Raw genomic sequence first — 15,158 nt, 5'->3', positions numbered from 1 at the left:
CTTTGGTGCCTGGTCCATGCTTGGCTGAGCTTTTATAGCAGCTTCATGATTTTTCAGCATTTGTAGCAGCAGCTTTGATTTTTGAGGCTGCCAATTGCCCAGAGTGGGGATGAGACAATTAATCAAATTATTTGAATGGAATTCAACAGAGCTGGGAAGTGACCAGTCTTCCTCCTAATCTTCCAATTGAGATGTCAAGCAGAGCTCCAGCACTGAGTGCTGAGCACACAGCTCTGGCATTCAGCGGGGGCAGAGCGTGGAACCAAACCTTGGGTAGTGCCCAAAGCGGTCAGGTTTTAAGAAGCAAGACAAGTGGTTGAGAGTTAAGGGACTTGGATTATTACCATTAAAAGTAAGCCAAATCATAGGTCCTTTTCTGGGCACTTTGCACCATCAGATGGTAAAGTCATAGGGGGACAACTAAGCATTGCCCCAAATTGGGGGGAATCCCCAGCTGGCATAGAGTGGGCACAGCTAGTTCTAAATCTACCTTCCAATCCATGACCAGATTAACTCTTCTGGGGGCATGGGGCTACTAGATTTGGGGGGCTCCCTAGGCTCTGTGGAGGGGCAAAAATTAGGAGATCAGTGTGTGGGTTGAGGCAGGAGCATGGGTGCAGAAGGGGCTCTTTGACTGGGGGTGCAGGCTCTGGGGTGGGGCTGGGGATGAAACATTTGGAGTGCAGGGGGGCTGTGGTCAAGGGATTTGGAGTGTGTAAAGGGGCTCAGGGTATTGAAGTGGGGGTGCAAGGTCTGGGCAAGAGTTTAGGTGCAGGAGGGGGTGGGGAGTGCAGGGTCTGGGAGGGGATTAGGGTATCGGAGTGGACTGGGGTAGGGGTGTGGGGCGCTTACTTGAGGCAGCTCCTGTTTGGTGGGGGAGGGAGGGAAACAGGTGGCTCCATGTGGCCTGCACTCACTTGCAGGAATCATGGCCAATGGGAGCTATGGGGGGGGGGGGGGTGGGCGGAGCCTGCAGGTGAAGGCAATGCTCATCACAGCAACACATCTCGAGGCGGGGGGGGAGGTGGAGGGAAAGGGAAGGAACAGCAGCATGCGGCACCACCTCCCTCCCCCCCCCCCCCAGATAGAGCTGGCCCAGAACATACCATGCAGGGGTTCTAGCCCAGCCTTGCCCCCCCTCCTCCCCACATCATTGCCAACCCAGTGGAAAATGAGGGAGGGATGTGACTGGAATATGTTGTGCTCCAGTGATCCCTCAGCAACTGTAGTTGGAGCAACTTTTGTGTTGGGGCATGGGGAGGCACACAAGTATCATACAGCTCCACGGCTCCCGGGTCCTGTGCTAAGCCGAGCACAGCCAGCCCCAAGGATCAGGACCACTTGCTTTGGTTTGTGCTGGCACACCGAGAACATGCCCTTCACTATTAAGCTTAAATAGAACTGAATGATGATCTTGCATATACAGGGCATCCCCGCTATAAGTCGTCCCTGTATACAGCCGTTCCACACCAAAGTCATTGATGCTCGTAGGGACTGATGCTTTATAAATCCTCCCATTTCCTGCTCTTAAGTCGTGCAAAAAACTCCCCAGTTTGCACAAATGGAAGTCAGCCACAAGAAAAAAAATCCCCACTTTAAGTTGTTTTGCTATAAATCCAAGTTTTTTGGAACGTACCTTCAACTTATAGTGAGGATGGCCTGGATCCTCAGGAACAATCCTCTTTCCTGTCAACAAAGCACCAAAAGGGGCCCTGTAAAAACGGGGACTTGATTTTGAATTCTTTTGCACCAGTGTTTAACTCAATTATCTTCAATAGAGTTGCTCCTGATTTATACCAGTCTGGCCCATGTTCCTTGCCCCAAAGATCTTACCATCTAAATTGGCCACATCCAATCTAGTGAGCAGCAACAGAAACCAAGAGGCTGCACAGAGGGTTTCATGCTTGTCTAGAAGAGCAACCGTTCATATTATGAATTTTTATTAACATCGTAACTATTTTGCTCACACTACTGTGAAGCAAGGTTTGGGGGTTAAAGGCATCCCCAGAGATGGGTAATTTGAGAAGCGACATGGAGAGAGAGAGCGAGAGAGAGAGGAATGGGCCTCAGAGAACGAGATGTTTGCTTGGATTGGAAGAAGGCGCAGAGACAAGAGAGAGGCAGCAAACCACTTAATAGCTGGGCCTGCAGTGAAGAGTTTGTATGTGTTGCCAATCTCTTGTGCTAATGTGACTTGAGTCCTACATACCATGTATTATCACAGCCAGGGACTAGGATCAAGTGAGCACAACCTCTATCGCAGGCTGTAAAGAAGAGCACCTTGGTGGCCCAGCCATGCTCCAGGTCCTGGGAGCACCTGTGTGTGTGTAGGAAGACAAACAGCTGCTTGCATCCCACTAGCAGAGCAATCTGGGTGTGGCTGCTGGGAGCCCATTTCTTCCCTTCCCCCATCAGTAGTGCCATTGAGAGACAGTCATTCTGACCACAGTGCTCTGTAGTGAGGCTGCTGTTGACCCGTTTCCCTGCTGGCAGAGAAGGTCTTCACAGGAGATGGCTGCTCACTTGTTCCAGGAAAAAGGAGCTGAGAGAGGGTGTCCTTCCACCGCCGGCAGCAGATCTTCTTTTACCATACCGGAGTTATGGGACAAGTTGAGCAGTGATGCTGATGAGCCACACATCATGGGCAAGCTTGCTGGTCACCTCCACCCACACTGCTATAATGCCAACAGGTGGAATGGAACCAGGGACCTCTGGAGCTTAGTACATGAGCTGAAAGCCAGCGGGCTGGTAGGGAAGGCTGTAAAGCAGACTCATTCTTCTTTCTGTAAGTGGTCTTGGTGCCACTAGTTGGGACAGTGCACCACACCCAGAAGGTGTGTGAGTTACATTGGCACTTAGCAAGGGCCCAGTTCACCCACAAAGCAAGCCCTCTGTAGTAAAGTGGTCACCAAGGGGTTCAATGGGTCACCAAGGGGTTAAATGGGTCGCTCAAAGCTCCACCCCTCCCTGACTTCCTGTGTAGTTAGTGGAAGTTCCCCCCTACCCCAACATCTCCCTTATAAGGCAGTTAAAGCAGCAAGTTTTCAGCCTGCAGTCCTGTGAGTAGATGGGGTTTTCATTTTACTGAGTGGTCCCTTTACAAGTCCTCCTCTTTGTAAAGCACTGGGCATTAGGCACTAGGGGCATTTTGGCCCTGCATGCATTGCTTTAGGTTAGTCACTGCTCCTTTGCATGGAGAGCTAGATATTTGGGAGGGGCAAGTTCCTTTTTGCTGAAGCCTTTGCTTATTGTTGGAGGGCTTCATTAGTTCAAGCAGGGCCAAATACTTTGAATTCATGCTGGAGAGCTGTTCCCTAGCCTGTATATCAGCAATGGGCAACCTGAGCTAGTGAGTGGGCCGCATGAGTGTCCCTCCTTCATCTCAGTGGGCTGCAAGACTGTTGTATCAAGATGGTATCTTGGGATAGTGTAGTTCTATTAACTGTGCTTGTGCACCTAGAATTTGCAGGGTGGGATGACTGAACCCTAGCAGCACTTTGACTGGCTACAGAGGGAGTGCAGGGCTCTCACAGCCAGCGTTGTGTGCAATCAGCACACACCGCACTTCACATGCCCTTGAGAGGCACTTCAGTAATACCAGCAGGAAAAAACCGATATGGCTGGAAACCAGCCGAATCTGGCAACCTTGTACATGGGCAATGGTAAACAAAATGTTGTGTGGGCCACACAGAGAACCCCGGTGGGCCCCATGTGGGCTGCATATTGGCCCACCACGGCTGTAAATGGACCTCTTTGGCGATCTGCTGGGCTTGTTTCCACTTTGCGTGCTTGTCTCTCTTCCCCTTCGGCAACCCTTACAGAATCGTTCTGATTTATGTTAAAAATGAAGCTGGTTCAATTAAACACATAGAACTGCCCAACATTAGTGGTGTGTGTGTGTGGGGGGGAGGAAATTCCTGGTCAGGCTCGCTCTGAAATCCAAGGAGGTACTTGGGTTAAATCGGCTTTCAACCCTTAATAAATTGACTGTTGTACCCCTTTAAGGATGTCCTGCAATGGCTACCTAAGAGCCCTAGCACTGCAGGGAAGGGGCAGCCAGGCAGGGAGGGGGATGTTGTGGGGTGTCTCCGAGTTCTCTGACAGCCAGATCATGCTGGCCCTGTTCCCATGTGTGCTGCACTCATGTCCCACGAGAGCAGGCAGACTGCAGATGAATGAGTTGCTTTTATGCATGGAGATCAAGATGCTTCCCAGATATTGACCTTGTAGGGACTGTGCATTGCAGCAGCCACTGGAAAATGCCAGCTCCATGCTCCTGCCGTCTGGCTTAAGAGAGAATGCAGAGGCCAGCAGAGCTGACCGGCTCCTGCCTCTCACTGGAGTCTTTGCTTCTCCTCAGCCTTGACTCCCTGGCACAGCGATGGCTCCAGAGGTTGCTATAGGGCATATGCAGAAAGACGACCATGCCTCCGTCGCTCTGCTTTGTACAGAAGGGCTCAGAGGAACCCTGAGTGGCTGCCCTCCAGGAAGGAACAGTCTTTTGGGGATATGTTTGTACAGAGCTTAATGCAATGGGCCTTTCGGTGCCACTGCGGAACAAATAATACTGGCCTCTCTGCTGTGCTGGGCTCCGGTTGCTGATCTTCTCGGCCTTGCCCACCAAAGGGGTGGTTCTCTGTGTAGAAGAAGATGTACACTGCGCTTTGTCCAGCAGCATTTCCGCTGAGAACCAAGGAACGTGATTTCCGCGTGTTGCCCAGCTAGAGAGAAATCCTAGGTCCGGTTCGGACGGGTTTCACCCACCATCTGTGCACGAAGCACCAAGCGGCTGGTGTAGCTGCTTATGTATGTACGAGGTGTCATGCTGGAGGCTGGCTCAGCTCCAGATGAAGGCAGGTAGATCCGTCGATTCCATTAACAACCTCGAGACGCTCGCCTATTGCCTTGAGCCCTCTGCTCAGAGACGCTGCAGTCACCTGACCCGTCAGCTGACAAAAGAGGATGACTCAGCCAGCAGCTGTCAGGCCCCTAAAATAATGACAAAAACAATTAGCAGTCCAAGCAGTAGCCTCTCCTTAATTATCTCCTCCGAGTTTAATTAACTAGCTAAATTATCAGCAGTAATGTAGGCATTAATTATGTCAAATTACAGTGTAAAAATCACAAAGTGTGGAAAATGTCAATTCAGCTGTGCTCACCTGCCGGGCTGAGATGAGCGCGTGTGACAGAGGCGCAGCCAAGCACCGGGAAAAGGGGCCACTTCCTTTTTGCAGGTGAAGAGTGCGCCCCTGTGACAGCACTTTAAGAGGGGGAGGGAAGGGGCAGTTTCATGGTGCAGGGTGGAGGGTGGATGGGGGGAGCCAGTGCCATATTTTTGATTCAGAGCCAGGACTCGGCCAGGACGGACTATTTTGGCTCTGGCAGAGGGAGAAGAAGGCGTGTGGATCCCCAAACCAGATGGCTTGGATGCTGAATTATTAAATTATGAATATTAATACAAATCAGACACGGAAGAGGTAATAATTTTGCTGCCCTACAGAAATAATTAACATAATTTTGATAAATTACATGATAAGAGAATCTCAAAATTGAGGTAGATTTATCTTAATTAATATCTTGGACCTGCTCCGTAAGGTAAATTGTTCCACTGGGATGGGGAAAGGGTGAGGAAAGCTCCCCCCACCGTCTCTGAGGTTTAGATCTGTTCCAAGGTGTGTGTGTGTGTGTGTGTGTGTGTGTGTGTGTGTGTGTGTGTGGCATGGAGGGGGAGAGGCAGCCCTGCTCGGGAGTGCAAGCCATGTCCTAGGCCCTTACCTCAGCTGTGCCTCGTGTGACAACGCAGCATGGTCCAGGCTGGGAAGTGGCTGTCCCTGCCCTTCCATGGGCATCTGGCTGCCATGGGAACTGATTCTGGGCAAGCAGGGAGAAAACTTCAAATCCAGGCAGGGCTGCAGGCATGTAAGTGTAGAACACTTCCTTAGACACACCACCACTGGGGTGGATTCCTGCTGAAGCACCCTCCCACGGAAACAGCCACATTTTAGAGAACTGCGTGCACTCCGACACAAGCACATTTGTGCACTACATGCACGGGTGTATGCACACCTGTTTGAAAGCATATACCTGTGTCCACAGGCACACGCCCATGCAGGCTTGCACAACAAGCTCCAGCACCCACATATATTCTAATGCATGCATAGGTAGATTTACCCTCTCCAGGGGTCATCACCTTGTCGTGGTAGAGAGGCTTGCGTGTTCCAATGACCCCAAGAGCGACACTGCCTGGAGTCATGTACTCCCTTAGGGTCACCCAGGGCAGAAAGAGCAAGGGTGAGGTTCCAGACAAAGTGTGATCCCAAAAGTCTTCAACAGCAGAGCAGACGGAGCAAAACTGCACAATGGAGTTGAACCTGTGGTTTAATGTTACAATGGCTGTGAAGGCAGATGAAGGCTACACCAGATGAAGGATCTCCAATCGTCGTGGTGTCCAAGCCATTGGTTTCAAGCCCTCCATCTGTCAAGGACAGTGTGATGACTGTTATGCACAAGTCTCCCCACTTTAGAAGGAGTCTCACCCAGGCATCTTCCAGGTTTTGGGAAAACAACACCTGCACAAGTCAAAAGTCTGGTGGCGATCAGTGAGTGGCCACGGGAACAGGACAGTGAGATCTGGAAGTTCTTAGTCACAGACTGGCACACAGGCTGTGCGTGTGTGATTCAGTCGTCTTGCTCAAGGACTGAGGCAGGTTGAACATCTCGGCAGCTGCACCCATGACTGAGCAGTCCTCTTTAAGGACCCACTCTGCTCACCCCACATGGATAAGGGTCTAGAAAACATGCCCTAAATATAGTCTTGCCTCTTTTCCTCTTGGCTGGATAGCCGCATCCAACAAGATCACCACCCCAGGGGTCGAAAATGTAAGAACATTTTTCAACTTTGGAACCTGGAACATACGTATCCTGATGGACAACTCAGACAGCGAGGGTATGTCTAGACTACATGGCTCCGTTGACGGAGCCATGTAAACTAGTTTACCCAGAATAGGCAAAGAAGTGGGGATTTAAATAATCCCTGCTTCATTAAAATAAACATGGCCGCCATGCTGTGCTGACTATCAGCTGATCCGGCACAGCGCGGTAGTCTAGATGCAGATCGGTCAGCTGGGGAAGCCTTTGCTGACCGATCCCTTATGCCACATGAAATGAGGCTTACAGGATCGGTCAGCAAAGGCTTCCCCAGCCGACCGATCTCCATCTAGCCTACCGCGCTGTGCCGGATCAGCTGATCGTCGGCACAGCACGGTGGCCATGTTTATTTTAATGACGTGGGGATTATTTAAATCCCCGCTTCTTTGCCTATGCTGGGTAAACTAGTTTACATGTCTCCATCGACGGAGCCATGTAGTCTAGACATACCCTGACCAACCAGAGTGACATACACTTGTCATTGCTCGTGAATTGAATTGGTTTAACATCGATATTGCTGCCTTGTCCAAAACAAGAAGAGCTGATGAAGGACAGGTTGAGGGAGGAGAAAGGAGGATACACCTACTTCTGGAAGGGAAAATATGGAGTAGGCTTTGCTACAAAGAATAAGTTCGTAAGGTGCCAGTTGGCATCAATGAACGGCTTATGACCCTCCGATTGAGGCTCACCAAAAACCAACAGGTAACTATTGTCAGTGCCTATGTGCCAACAATGCACGACGATGAGGATGTGAAGGAAGATTTCTAGTCTTAGCTGGAAACCATTTTATCAGAGACCCCCTAAAGAAGATAAATCATTCTTCTGGGGGATTTCAATGCACATGTTGGACAAGACTAAGACCTGTGGAAAGGAACAACTGGGAAAGAAGGAGTTGGCCAAAGCAACTCAAATGGAATCCTGCTGCTGACCAAGTGTGCTGAACAGGAATGTATCATTGTGTACTCCCTTTTTTGACAAAAGGACAAGTTCAAAACATCTTGGAGACACCCACGTTCAAAGCACTGGCATCTTCTTGACTATGTCATAGTTTGTGCTCAAGATTGCAGTGACATACTTCTCACAAGAACAATGCCAGTGCCGATGATTGCGGGTCTGATCATCATCTCAGTCTCGATCCACAATGAAAACTAAGATCACCCCCAAACTGAGGCTGAAAAAGAAGCAGGTCAGGCGCAAGCTGAAGGTTCAAAATCTGAAGGACCCCATTAAGCATGCCCACTTCCAAGCAGTCTTAGAAGAAAAGCTTCCCTCAGAGTTTCCAGAAGAAATTGAGTAACATTGGAATAAGCTGAAAGCAGCAATCATCAATACCTATGGGGAAACCATAGGCTACCAAACCCGAAAGTATCAGGACTGGTTTGATGAGATAGGGAAGCACTATTATCCCTTTTGTACACATGGGGAACGGAGGCACCAAGGTTAAAATAATTGCTTAAGGTCACACTGGAAGTCTGTAGCACTGCTCTTGAAGCACAGAAATGTAGGGATGGAAGGATCTTGAGAGATCATCTTGTTCAGCCCAATGCACGGAGGCAGGATCAAATATACCTAGACCATTCCAGACAGGTGTTTGTCCAACTTGTTCTCCAGTCATAGGAAGTCCCCCACCTCCCTTGGGAGCACATTCCAGAACTTAACCACCTTCACGGTTAGAAAGTTTTCCTTAGTATCTAACCTAAATCTGCCTTGCTGCAGTTTAAGTCGTCTTGTTCCTCCTTCAGGAAGCATGGAGAACAATTGGCCTCCATCCACTTTCTAACTGCCCTTACCAGCTTGGAAGACTTGTAAGGTTCCCCCTTTGTCTTCTTTTCTCCAGACTAAACATAGAATCCTAGAATACTAGAACTAGAAGGGACCTCAAAAGATCATCAAGTCCAGTCCCCTGCCCTCAAGGCAGGACCAAGCACAATCTATATCATCCCTGACAGGTGTCTATCTAACCTGCTCTTAAATATCTCCAGTGATGGAGATTCCACAACCTCCCTAGGCAATTTATTCCAGTGTTTAACCCCTCTGTCTTCTCTTTTCCAAACTAAACAAGCCCAATTCCTTCAGCCTTTCCTCATAGCTCATGTATTCTAGATCTTTAATCATTTTTGTTACTCTTCTCTTGACCTTCTCCAATTTCTCCACATCTTTCTTGAAATGTGGTGCCCAGAACTGGACACACTACTCCAATTGAGGCCTAATCAGCACAGAGTAGAGCGGAAGAATGATTTCTCATGTCTTACTCACAACACTCCTGTTAATGCATCCCAGAATCATAGCTGATTTTTTTGCAAGCGTCACACTGTTGACTCATATTTAGCTTATGGTCTACTCTGACCCCTAGATCCCTTTCTGCAGTACTCCTTCCTAGACAGTTGCTTTCCATTCTGTACGTGTGAAACAGATTGTTCCTTTCTAAGTGGAGTACTTTTCATTTGTCCTTATTAAACTTCATCCTATTTACCCCAGGTCATCTCTCCAAATAATTTTGATCCTATCCTCCAAACAGTTGCAACCCCTCTCAGCTTGGTATCATCTGCAGACTTAATAAGCATACTCTCTATGCCATCATCTAAATTGTTGATGAAGATATTGAACAGAACCAGTCCCAAAACAGATCCTTGCGGAACCCCACTTATTATGCCCCGTTTCTGTAACCCGTCATTATAGGCCAGGTTTTCTGAAGCTTTTTTTTTTTTTAGTTTTTGTGGTTCTCCTCTGGACTTTCTCCAGTTTAACCACATCTTCCCTAAAGCGTGGGAAGAATTGGACACTCAGAATTGAACACTCTACTCCAGCTGAGGCCCCACCAGTGCTGAGTGTGACAGTCACCTCCCATGTCCTACATATGACATTCCTGTTAATACACCCCACAGTGATGTTAGCCTCTCACAACTGCATCACATTGCTGATTCATATTCAATTTATGACCCACTATCTCCCCTAGTTTTTTTTAAGAAGTGATACCTACAACCTCGCCAGCCATGCCCCATTTTGTAGTTGTACTTTTGATTTTTCCTTCTTAAAAGAAGTTCTTTGCACTCATCTTCATTGTATTTCTTCTTGTTGATTTTGAGTCAGTTTTCCAGTTATCAAGGTCATTTTGACTTTTGATCCTATCCTCCAACCCCTTTCACCTTGGTGTCCGCAGATTTTATAAGCGTATTCTCCTCTCCATTATCTAAGTCACTATGAAAAAATTGACTAGTACCGGACCCAGGAATGTCTCCCTCTGCCACCCCACAGATATACACACTCCCAATTTGACTGCTAAACATCAATAACAACTCTTTGAGAATGGTCTTTCAACCAGTTATACACCACCTTTATAGTAATTTCATCTAGCCCATATTTCTCTAGTTTGCTTATGTAACTCTCATGTGGGACTGTTTCAAAAGCCTTATTAAAATCAACATCTATCACATGTACTGCTTCTCTCCATCTACCAAGCCAATAACCCTTTCAAAGAAGGAAACAGGGCTGTTTTGCCTGATTTGTTCTAGACAAATCCATCCTGGCTATTCTTTATAATACATGAGGTCCGAGCCAGCTTCTGAACTTAATGAGAGTTTTGCCTTTTGTTTCACTGAGAGAAGGATTGGGCCCATAGACTTAGGCATATAAGGTGAAATCTGGCCCTGTTGAAGTCTATGGCAAAACTCTCATTTGGTTAAAATAGGGTCAGAATTTCTCCCACCATCTACACTGTACATACTCAGTATCCATACTCAAGCATACATGCATAGTTGTGTACTTGCAGGTGAATATATACATCTTGTATTTGCATGCTCACTTTCACCTCTTGTGTGCATTCACTCTTGCCCACACTCTCCCACATTCTTTGTGTATTTCTGTGTATATTCACGTCTTACCAAAACATTTTTGTGGGTACACCTGTGTATGCTTCTTTGCATAAACACATACAGAGCTTTGTATGTATTTGTGTATTCTCTCTTTACCTGAATAATCACAGAGAGAAAGCTGACTGTATGGTGTTCTGCATGTAATCAAATAAAAACATGGGCCTGCACATGCATTAAAAGACATATAGCCACACACAGCATTCAAAAACATACAGAGATTGGTAAGATCAAATTTATTCCTGCGGTCAATGGAGTTACGTCATGTTAATACCAGTCAAGGGGAACTCTGTTTGTACGTGTGTGTGTCTTTGTATATACCTGAATATATATACATTTTTGATGCAGGTCAATGTGCAGAGGAATATACATACATGAATGAACATATGAAGTTAATGGAGTTTATGCCATGGCCAAAGTTAGCTTCTAGTAAGAGGCAATGCATGGGAGCAATCTGGTTTGGTTCAATGCTCATCATCCTATTTGTTTGGCATTATCTATTCTGGTGCTGCTGCACTGTATTGCACAGCTAGTTTTCTTTAAACCTGTAACATACCCAGCATGATTCAGTGGATTCCCCAGAATGTCCCACGCTGAGTGTACCTGCTTTGAATGAGGCAGCTTCCTTCTCTTTCCCTGAAGTGCAGTTACTGCCACCTTGGGTCAACAATACATTGGTGGTTTAGTTCAGCTTGCACTAGGCCAGCCATTAGCATGGACTGGCTCTCTTTCCGAAAGACATTTATGTGTAGATACAGAGTATGCATGCATATGTAAATTAGGCTACATTTAAGAAATCAATGTGTTGTACTATTCAGTCACATTCTGCTCTGGTTTCCTGGCAAATCTCTGGTGTAAGTTCGCTAAAGCCAACTTCAGTGCAGGTGTATCTCAGAGCACAGACTGGACTTTATCTAGCTATGATTGTAATAAATCTACCCCCCCAAAAAAGTCCTGTGTGTGCCAGTGTATACTGTGGGGATCATTAATAGGTTGTGCTGTCAAAGCCACAAAAGAAGTGTATTGCAAAAAAATTACTTTGGCAATGCCATATGGCAGGACCTGTCACTTCTACCAGATTAGGAAGGGATTTTGTCTGCACATTAATATTATTCATTCATAATGTCCTACAGATGTCCATTACCAAACCTCATATGGTATATGTGTTTGCCACATCTGGAGCTTGGGAGAAGAAGGAATTTTGTGAGAGAGGTTATTTGCATGAGTTTCCATCTTGTTCTCTAGAGCATAGAGACTTTTAGACAAGAATCCTCCACACTTTGGATAGGTTAATTGGAAGGTATTTGAAAAACACACAGCGGTCAGGTCAATATGTTCCCAAACATGATATTTAGCACCTAGAGCACTGTATATGTTCAACGTGTTGTATACACGTTTACTAAAATGTCCTCAATTAAACATGGACCCCATTATATAGATGGAGAAACTGAGTCAGAGAAGCTCAGTGCCATGAACGTTAACAGTAGGATTGGAATCTAAGAATCCCTGTCTCCCAGTCGTGTGGTTAATTTCAAAAGGCAGAAAGCAACATGATCAAGTCTGGTTGTACACATAACTAGTTGAACCTTCTGATTGTCAATCTGCAAAACTGTGCTGGGAGTTCTGTGAGGACATGTTTTCTCATGGGATTTCTGGTCTTTCTTGTGTCTGATGAGGCTAGAAATACTGCGGGAGGAGGAGGGAAGCCCAACTCCACTAAGATTAATGGCAAAATCATGTCAATAGATCCAGGGGGACAGTCTCATCATGGTATTTTTGTTGGAGGCACAGAAGCATGCGAGAGAGAAAATTAACAGGAAAGTAGTCATCAAGACTCCTGCAAATTCAGTGAAGGCTCAGCTTGCTTCTCGGTTTGGTCACCTCGCTTTGCCATGTATCCCTTATGCTTTCTCTGAACAAGTGCCCCTTTTAATGGTTACCAATCACTCACTACAACAAGGACAGATTTCCAGGTATTTTCTCATAGTGTGGCAAGTGCCAGACCCAAAATACCCACAGAGAAGGGATTTCTATTCAAATTAACACCTTAAACTAAACACCTTAAAAACCTAGAGCCCTTCCATTTCTCTGGGAGACCAAAGAGGAAGAGCCAAGAGGATAAGTATTCTTAGAGGCATGGAGTAAACCAGGAGCAGTGAGGCTAGGTGGAGCAGCAGCAACTTCTATAAGGTGCACATTTGCCTTCTGGGAAAGTTTTACCAGTAGGACGGAGGGGCTGCACTTTTGGCATGGTGGATACAACATGGCTCTTTAAGGAGTAGGCCCAATGGCCAAAGGATTATTGCAGAGGAGAGAGGAGAGCTAGCCAGCGTTTGCTCAGAGATGTTCATACTCCATCTTACTGGTGAGTCGGGTTTGTTACTTGCCTTGCTAGCAGTTTGGGAAAAGGGAGAACAGAGGCAGGTGAAAGGAAGCGTTGGTTCTTCATTGGCTGCATCTCTCTCCCTGGGAGCCAGATGCAACAAACATGTGACCCACACTACGATCTGCTTAGCAGTCTGCAAACAGTCTCTGTTTAGTGGAGAAGATCAGGTGATAATGTAGAAGGATGTGAAACTACATGTCTGGGCGGTGTCAAAAATAATGTTAAAACAAGGGGAACCCCACTGAGAAATAATTAATATAGCTCCGTTCCACCAGCTCCCCCCAGCAGGGCCCTGCCAGGACTTGCCTAGGTTCATGTGCCTTAGAATGACCTGCAACAGCCAGCTGTGCGGCCCAGCCCTGCTTGCATACTGATAATGTGACATGTTCTGGGATAGAAGACTAGGGGAAGAGCAGTGGTGCCCAACTCCCACGCTCACTGAGCAGCACGAGGAAGAAGGGAGGGGATTGTCTTTGCACTGAAGTGTGAAAAAAGAGCGCTGGTTCAGTCCTTTTAGGAAATCTCCCATTTGAATTCCACCAAATAGTCCTAAGAATTGTGCTGTCATGGCAGAACACACACACGCGTGTGTGCGCACACACGTTCACATAACACACACACAGCAGCACCCCAGTGAGTGCACACATGCACACGGGTGCACACACACATGCACAATGCCCAGTACCCAGTCGATTCTGCTGCATCTGAGAATTCCATTTGAATTCAGCCTTAACCACTTCACCACTGCAGTAAACCATTCTGCTTCCAGGATCCCAGAGCTTCTGACTTGCCAGGTTGTTGCCAAGAATTAAAAGTGGTTCTTGAGTGCTCACCCTCATCCCCCCATTTCCAGCAGGCCGGATGTGGGGCAAAAGAGCTAGGTTACTGCACAACATTTGTTCCCTGAGTTTACTGGTATCACTATTACAGGTTGAACCTCTCTAGTCCGGCACCCCTGGGGCCTGATCTGTGCCAAACCAGAGAATTTGTCAAACTAAAGGAGGTCTATATTGTCTAGCAGCATTACTAACACTTTCTCTGCTTACTGGGCTCTTAGAAAACATTGAAGGGTAAATTAGAGCTAAACTAGCTGGAGTTACTCGGCGTTGCTCAGGAAACAGGAAGAACAAAATGTAGAAAAACAGTAGTCCACTATCTTTTTTTGAATGGTAGAAAAGTTGCACTGATTTCTATAGGGATTAAAATATAGGTCTGCATTATCTTGGCGGGGGGGTGTGTGACCCCAGGTGGAGGGGAGGTTACACGTGGGAGCAGGGGCAGAAGACCATTTTGCGGGGCCCAGGGCAGCCCAATTTCGTGGGGCCCCCCATTACCATGGCGCATGCGCGGGGCTTCTTGAAGCGCAGAGCCCGGGGCAGTCACCCTGCTCGCCCTGCCCTATATCTGCCTCTGCATGGGAGGGGCACCTCAGCTTGCACCCGGGGTTGCAGGTGCTGCAGGGGGCAGGGCGGGTGCCCGAGTCATTATACGCATGAGCGTCGGGGCACTGCATACGGGCGTAGGGGGCAGGGGGGATAGAGGGTCACTTATGTAATCTTGCAGGCGGGAGGGGGCGAGTCTTGGATGGCGCTGGGGGCTGCAGGTGGTGGGCACGGGACCTAGAGTGGATGGAGCAGATCCTGCAGTGCAGAGCGGTGGGTTACTTTTTGATTTTCACAGCTTGAGCTCAGGCCCGTTTGTGTCCAAAAGTGCCTTAAAACCTTCTCCTGGATGAAAGGTTATCCCATGCAAAGTCTGGTTGTGGTAGCTCTTATAGGGTCCAAGTTATTAGCGCACAAACATTCTCCTTTATATGTTAGATAACAGCACAGAACACAGAGCCAGGACTGGTGGCTGTAAACAAACTTTTTGGGACCACAGGAAACTTGGCCACACCCATGATAAGTGGACATCTGGCTAACTAAAATCATGCTGGACCACAGAGGTTGCCAGACCAGAGAATGCCAGACTAGAGA

The sequence above is a fragment of the Pelodiscus sinensis genome, chromosome 16 (genome assembly GCF_049634645.1).
Source record: "Pelodiscus sinensis isolate JC-2024 chromosome 16, ASM4963464v1, whole genome shotgun sequence".
NCBI classification, from domain to species: domain Eukaryota; kingdom Metazoa; phylum Chordata; order Testudines; family Trionychidae; genus Pelodiscus; species Pelodiscus sinensis.
This window is presented reverse-complemented; position numbering follows the sequence as displayed.